Source organism: Macrotis lagotis, chromosome 5 (assembly GCF_037893015.1).
Source record: "Macrotis lagotis isolate mMagLag1 chromosome 5, bilby.v1.9.chrom.fasta, whole genome shotgun sequence".
NCBI classification, from domain to species: domain Eukaryota; kingdom Metazoa; phylum Chordata; class Mammalia; order Peramelemorphia; family Peramelidae; genus Macrotis; species Macrotis lagotis.
In genome coordinates, this window is record NC_133662.1 from 7,028,608 (window position 1) to 7,037,146 (window position 8,539).

The following is an 8,539-nucleotide window of genomic DNA, read 5'->3' on the forward strand; positions in this document are numbered from 1 at the left end:
TTCTGTTGAATTCCTTTCCATATGCCATAATACAAATTTTCTGGGAAACATTGTTGTGAAACAAATATTGGGAAACATTGAATACAAGAGCAAAACAAAAGCAAAATATCAACAATTATTAACATTATATAACTCAGGGTTTTCATAATTTTCTTGATCCAGACCACTGTTGGCAATAAACCTCAAATTTTTCAGTCAGATATCCCTATAATTTTCATTTTATCAAGAACTCCCAAAACTATTCAGGTATTGGTGAAATAGTTAAATACATATATACAAAATTCAGTTAATCTATTTCTTATTCTATTGTCTTGCCTTTAACTGTTAAGCTTATGAATTCATCTGCTCCTGGAAAACATTTTCCCTTGGAAATTCTATGTCAAAAGGGTTCATTCCTTAACATTTATTTACAAAGTATCCACATCAGTTCATTCAAATTGAGAGACATGGATTTATGAATCAAAATCTTGGTGTCCTCAATTGTGATGTCAGTTTATCTGACCTGAAATGGACCTTAATCCTAGGACAGTTTTGGTCAGATATTTATCCCAGTAGATTCACTTTTAAGATTCCAAGTCACTTGTAGAGGTTACCTAGTAATGTTGCTTAAAATTGTAGTGAAAAGACAATATAATTTAGTGATGTTTGACTCTTTGTGAGCCTATTAGGTATTTTCTTTGTGACTATACTAGAATGGTTTGCCATTTACTTCTCTAGCTCATTTTACAGATGAGGAAACTTAGGTAAGCAAAGTTAATTGATTTGTCTAAATTAATAAGTGTCTGTGGCTGCATTTGAACTTTAGGTCTTCCTGACTCTAGTCCTACTCACTATGTTGTGTGTCACCTAGCTGTCTCAAAGTTTAGTGAAGGCTGGTAAAATCAAGTCACTATTCCTTCCAGTGATTAGTTCATGTAAGGAAAATAGTTCAATCTTTATGGACAGTGTTATGAACTTCAGAGATAGAGGAAGAACATCAATAATAATATCTGATAGTTTAGAGAATTTTAGTCTTCAGATATTTGTTTTTCCTATTTGTGATATGGATCATATGATGAACAGGCATCTTGGAATATTCAAATGGACTTGTACGAATTTCTGTAATTTCCTATTACTTCCAGGCTAAAATTTAAGATATATCATTTAGTACTATTATTATTACTTAGCCTTTTTCCTTCATTTATCACTGACACAACAACAGAATTATTAAGACTGTTACTAATATAATTATAGCTTTCACAAGTAATTTTAAGTATAGTCCTTTATCCAATGGAAAATTTGAAAGTTAATTTCCTATTTTCTAGTTCTCAAGTGGAATCAATCTAATCTTGTGGCTTTCCCCAAAGAGAATTTCAACAATCCCTTAAAGATAAACCTTTAGCATCTTTATCACACCACATGGGTATCTCATTCTTCCTGTCCTATCCTTTTAAGAGAAAAACACCTGTCAAGGGCCAGCTCCTGAGAGTGATTTACACATATTTTTGCTGACCTTTGCCACCAGAGATATGTATGTATTCTTGTCCATTAAATGGATTTGTTAGCTCTCCAGTGAACTCTGACCTGAGACATTTTGTGGTGCCCAGAGGTATTTTTAGGAGGCTTTTCTGATAAGGAAGTTTGCAGATTTCTAAGCATAAATATTGTAAATTAACCCAGGGAATTGTGCAGCTCATTTAACTTGTCATTTCTGAGATAAGTTTTTGTTATAAAAATCTGAGTATCTAAGAATAAAACAGTAGAGTTTGTATCATGATTTTGTGTACATCTCTATTCGACCTGACTTTCATCAGGTGCTTAGATGCACACCAGAACTATCTCTGGCAATACACACCTACATATATAGATACATATACATGTATGTTTATGCATATATATATGAAAATACATTCACACAATCCTATACCCTTTTGAGGCTATATATTATTCTTATATCATCCAGAAAAATATATAATAGTATATAGGTCTAATCTTATATATGAATTATAACTTCTAAATCAAAGAACAAAAGATAGTAAGTCCAAGAACTTATTTTTCTTTATCACATAGATTAGGAAATTGAGACAAGTAATGGTCACAAATTCAGAACTGTGAAAAACAAAACAAATTTTGTAAATTTGTACCTAGAGATAATGCTTGAAACCAAAAGACCCATGATAAAACATCTGCAATAAGTTGTCATGTAATGAATAACACTACTGTAGCTAAATCGAGATGGTTTCCTTAGGCCTAAGCCTAAAATCTTAAATTGACATATCATAGTTATACAAGGGGATAAACTCTCTTGGTTTTATTTGATTTCAGGTAAAAGTCATAGGTTATTTTTGGAGTAATGAATACTTTTTGGAGTGACAAATCACATGATAGAATTTCACATTATTCAGAGTGTATCATAGCAAGTCTGAGAATTAATAAGATGCAAAACATTCCTGTTCAGAAACTAAATAAGCACAGTGAGTAAATTGAATCAAGTGAATCCTTTCACTTTATTTATAAGATCATTTTCTTAATCTTCCAAGTCATTAACACTCACCAGAAGACACCTCTCTGAGAGGTTCTAAAGTTTCCCTTGAATGATGGAGTATAGGCCTAAGAAAAAGTTATACTTGAATTAAAAACTTAGAGTAAATTAAGTTAGAGTCAGTTGATTCCACACAGTAAATTTTATTGTTTACAGTTAACAATTGTTTTATGTGACAGTAATAATTGGTTAGTAATAAGTTATAGGAAAAATAGTATTTATGGAGTATTTATAAGATTTTCTCAAAAGTAATCATTATTTTACTTTTCTAGTTTAAACACTTCCTGATGTAAAACAAAACAAAAAAACACAATTAAGAAGAAGCTAAACAAATATTCACTCCAGAGGCTTGTGATATTTGTCCTTTTTTCTCTAAGAAGGCCATGACATCAGGGAGGTGTTGCCATGAGAAACACATGAATTGGATTTGAGTGAGGAGGTGCTGTGCTAAGTCACATTATCCTCCAGAACCATCTGGGTCCAGTGGTCAGATTTGAGTCAGGAGGACTCTAGATGGCCTTAGATAGATGTGAGGCAATCAGGGTAAAGTGACTTGCCCATGGTCACACAGCTAGTAAGGGTCAAGTTTCTGGGACTGAATTGGAACTCCTGTCCTCCTGACTCTAAGATCAATGTTCTATTCACTGCACCACCTAACTGCCCTGTCTATGGTCATAGCACCCTGAACACACCCAATCATCCTGTGATCTCAGAAACTAAGCAGGGTTGGGCCTGGTTAGTACTTAGATGGGAAACTTCCTGGGAATACCAGGTGCTGTAGGCTTTTTTTTTTAATGGAGATTTAGACATAAAGTGAATATACAAAAATTCATTCGTTACTCAAAACAAAAAATACTGATCACTATCAGCTAAGTGCAATTATTAGTTTATATTATTAGTTTATATTATTCCACAGTTATTATATTATTATATTATATTATATTATATTAACACAGTTAATAGAATCTATGGCCAAGCAATATATCATATAAATAATAAACATGTTTTTTCTTTCTTCAGACTGTGAGTTCTTTTGGGGAAAGGCTTTAATACTTCTTACAAGGTTTTCAATAAGCCTGGAAAAAACAAACAAACCTTGTCTAACTATTACAGATAATATATATATTTTTTAGGTTTTTGCTAGGCAATGAGGTTAAGTGGCTTGCCCAAGGCCACACAGTTAGGTAATTATTAAGTGTCTAAGACCGGATTTGAATCCAGGTACTCCTCACTCCAGGGATGGTGCTCCATCCACTATGTCACCTAGCTGCCCACAGATAATCTTTAATCAAAAGGATACTTCACTAATCAGATCAAAAATAATTTATTAGATTCCAGGTATTATTTTCTCAAATTAACAATATTTCTTGTTTAATGATTTCCCAAAAGCAAAACAAAGTATAAGACATTATCAAAATTTTTAAACCTATCTCAAAACAAAAGTTGACAGGCAAATGACATCAATCAAGTTGAATGCATTTCTGAATTACTGTTTCAGAAAAATTCTTTAGTCTATCAACTTAGGCATTCTATTAACAGGTGTATTCAAAGACCAATAGAGAATATTTCATTTATTGTAACAGAAGTCTCTCTAAGTCTTGTATTTCATATACATTTTACTTTAATGTCATTTATATCATTTTATTGTAGGTCACAAATCACATTCTAAGAGGAAAAAGAAAAAAAAATATTTCACTTTATATGACACCTGCTTTGCAACGTTTCCAGTGTCTTTGTTAGAAGTAAGCAGAGGAAACATAGGTAAAATGCAGTTTATAAGCAAAAAGAGAAGTTGTATAGAATCATTTATCAGTCCTATTTCAATAAGAGCAACAAAAACATTGAAATAAAACTCAGACCATGAGACATCTCAAATTTAATTGTAAAAAGCTTACCACCAAATAATATAAACAAATTTACAAGTAATCTTCCCATTTTCCTCAGGTCTCAATTGGATTCCAAACTCTTGAAACTCACTTCCCCTTTCTTCCTATGGACTGTGATTAAAACTCATTTATTTGATATATTAAACTCACTACTTTCTCAATCCCTCATATTTGCTTGTTTCCCAATGATATATTAAACCTATTCTCAGAACCAGTTTCCTTCATTCAACAGAATCTCTCCTCTGCAAATTAGCCATATCAATTAAGTTGTCAACACATTCCCCAGAAATCAAAATTGAAGTACAATAGAGATCAAAGGGAGGTTATTCTTCTTATTTTGCAAATAGATACTATTCTTATTCTGCAAGTTACCCAACATTGCTCTGTTGAAGAATATCTCCATTATCGTAAGATATGTCCTACCTTACTGGATCATTTTGATAGTATTTTGCCCCAGGTATTATATCTTTACCAATTCTCAGAAAATTTCTCACAGAAGCAAAGTCTATTTCAATTCCCATTTTTCCTTGTAATTGATTTGCATAGTGTTTGCTTTGTTAAGTCATTAATTTTGATGAGGTAAAAAAAATCTTCTCCTAGTTTCAATTTGCATGAACTCTCTGATTTAAACATGTCTGTTCCTTTTTAAGATGGAAAGAGGAGATAATTTAAAGTTCCAGATAAGATCTTTCTCCCTTTTCTTCTGGAGATTCTTCAAGAACATCTCTAGGAAATAGGAGATTAAGGGGTGCCTTGTCCATAAAATAGACCCTTTTCCCCACAATCCAGGAAATTATTTTCTTACTTCCTTTTTTAATATTTTCTTTATTTTTCCAACTATATGCAACAATAATTTTTTGCAAGGTTATGGGTTTCCTCTTTTCTCCCTCTCCCTAACATAAAACAATCTAATATATGTCATACATGTTAAACATAAATCTATATTAATCATGTTATGAAAGAAGAAGCAAATCAAAATGTGAAAAAACATTAAAATAAAAAATGCATAAAATAACTTTGAAAAATTAAAGTTCCTTCTCTGGATGTGAATGGTACTTTCCATCACAAATCTTTTAGAATTGTCTTTGATGATTGTACTGCTAAAATGAACAAGTCTATCATAGTTGATCATCACCCAATGTTGCTGTCAGTGTGTAAAATGTTCTTCTGGTTTTGCTCACTCCACTCAGCATTAGTTCATGCAAGTCTTTCCAGGCTATTCTGAAATCTTGTCCCTTATGATTTTTTATTGAACAATTGTGTTCCATTAAATTCATTTATCACAATTTGTTCAACCATTCCCCAATTGATGGGTATCGCCTCAGTTTTCAATTCTTTGTCACTACTAAAAGAGTTGTTATGAATATTTTTTATGTCTGAGTATTTTTACTCTTTTTTTTGTGATGTCTTTGGGGTACAGACCTAGTAGTGATATTGCTGAATGAAAGGGTATGCAGTTTTATTGCCCTTTGGGTGTGAATCCAAATTACTCTACAGAAAGGTTGGTTCCATTTACAACTTCACCAACAATGCATTAGTGTCCTCACATCCCCTCCAACATTGATATTTGCCCTTTTGGGACACATTGGACAATCTGATAGGTGTGAGGTGTTGCTTCAGAGTTGTTTTAATTTACATTTGTCTAATCAATAATGATTTAGAACTTTTTTCATAGGGCTATAATTTCTCCATCTGAGAATTGCCTTTTTATATCTTTGACCATTTATCAATTGAGAAATGACTTTTATTCTTATAAATTTGACTCAGTTCTCTATATAGTTTAGAAATCAATCATTTATCAGAAAAACTAGTTGTAACAATTGTTTCTCAATTTATTGTCTTCTTTTAAATCTTGGTTGAAATGGTTTTATTTATACAAAAACTTTTTCAGTTTAATGTAATTAAAATTATCCATTTTTAATTTTATGTTTTCTATCTCTTCTTTGGTCATAAACTTCTCCCCTTTCCATAAATCTGACAGTTAAACTATTTCTTGCTCTTCTAATTGGTTTATTTTTTTTTGTGGATAGAATACTGACTTTATTTTTTTAATTTATTTTTTATTCTCATTTTGTACAAATTTTTTTACATTAATAAAATATTCTTGTTTACAAGTAAACAAAATACCCCTCCCCCCATGAATATAGATAGACTTGCTTGGGCAAAAAAAGTAAAGGGGAGAGAAAAAAATTAAAATTAAAAAAATAATAGTAATAATTGTAGGTACGGCTAGGTGGTGCAATGGACGAAGCATCAGCCCTGGAGCCATGAGCATCCGAGCCCACATCTAGCCCTGTAGACCCAACAATCACCCAGCCATGTGACATGCAAGCCACCTGATCCCCACTGCCCTGCAAAAACCAAAAAGAAGAAAAAAAAAGACCCAAAACAAAATGAAATAGTAATAATAGTAGGGGTGGCTGGGTGGCAGACAGAGCATTGGCCCTTGAGCCAGGAGCACCTGGGTCCAAATCTGGCCCAAGACACCCAAAGATCACCCTGCTATGTGACCCCAGGCAGGCCACCCAGCCCCACTTGCCCTGCACCCTCCCCCAAATAATAATAACGAAAAATGTGCTTCAGTCTTTCTTCCAACACCAACAACTCTGTCACGGGTGGATCACATTCTTTATGTTAAGTCCATCACAAAAGTTATTTCCATATTTTTCCAATGTTGCCATTGCTGATCACAACTTCCACCTTTCTTATTTCTCCACTACCATGTACTATATTTTCTCTTTCCTTTCACTCTGACTCTGCTTTAGGGTCTCTGAGTGGCGCAGCAGACAGATCCCTGGTCCTGGGGCCAAGAAGCCCTGAGCCCCCATACCACCCCTTAGGCCCAGAATCTACCTGACCCTATGGTCCTGGGCAGGCCATCCAATCCCAGCCCCTTGAAAGAAGTAAAAAAGAAAATGTGTTATATCTGACCACTCTCCCCCCATGGTCCATCCTCTCCTCCTTTATTCACATCCCACCCCTTCCCCCTGCTCCCCCCTCCTTTTTACTCCAGATGTCTATACCCCATTGAGTATATATGCTGTTTCCTCTCCTAGCCACCTCTGATGAGAGCAAAGTTTTCTTCATTCCCCCTTGCCTCCCCCTTCCATATCATTGCAATAGTTCATTGTAATAAAGAAAAACTTATATGAAATATCTTGGCCTATTCCCCCCTCTCCTTTTTCTTTCTCCCATTACATTTCCCTTTTTTTTCTATTGACTCCATTTTTATACCATATTTTATCTTGAAATTCAGCTTTCTCCTGTGCTTCAACTATAAAAGCTCCCTCTACCTGCTCTATTAACTGAGAAGGTTCATATGAGTATTATCAGTGTCATTTTTCTATGCAGGAATACATGCAGTTCATCATCATTTAATTCCTCATATTTCCCCCCTCTCCTCCAATCTCCGTGCTTCACCTGAGTCCTGTATCTGAAGATCAAACCTTCTGTTCAGCTCTGGCCATTCCAAAAGGAACATTTGAAATTCCCCTGGTTCATTTAAAGTCCATCTTTTTCCCTGGAAGAGGACATTCAGCCTTGCTGGGTAGTTCATTCTTGGCTGCATTCTAAGCTCTTTTGCCTTCTGGTATATTGTATTCCAAGCCCTATGAGCTTCCAATGTAGTTGCTGCTAAGTCCTGTGTGATCCTGACTGCAGCTCCACAATATTTGAACTGTGTCCTTCTGGCTGCTTGTAATATTTTCTCTTTGACTTGGGAGTTCTGGAACTTGGCTATAATATTCCTAGGGGTTAGTTTTTTGGGATCTCTTTCTCTGGGGGATCGGTGGATTCTCTCCATTTCTATTTTGCCCTCTGCTTCTAGAATATCAGGCAATTTTCCTGTAATAATTCTTTGAAAATGATGTCAAGGCTCTTTTCCTGATCATGACTTTCAGGTATTCCAATAATTTTTAAATTATCTTTCCTAAGTCTGTTTTCCATATCAGTTGTTTTTTCAGTGAGATATTTCACAATTTCTTCTAATTTTTCAATTTTTGGGTTTTGAATTATTGAATCCTGATTTCTGGTAAATTCATCAATCTCCCTGAATTCTAATCTTTGTCTGAAGGATTTGTTCTCCTCAGAGAGTTTTCTTATCTCCTTTTCCATCTGGCTAATTTTGCTTTTT

The 8,539-nt window shown here is 34.0% G+C and overlaps 1 pseudogene; it reads left to right on the top strand.

Moving 5' to 3' along the window:
* Window positions 1-3,185: 3,185 nt before the first annotated feature.
* LOC141490357 (5S ribosomal RNA) lies at window positions 3,186-3,305 on the top strand (annotated as a pseudogene).
* The last annotated feature ends 5,234 nt before the right edge of the window (window positions 3,306-8,539 follow it).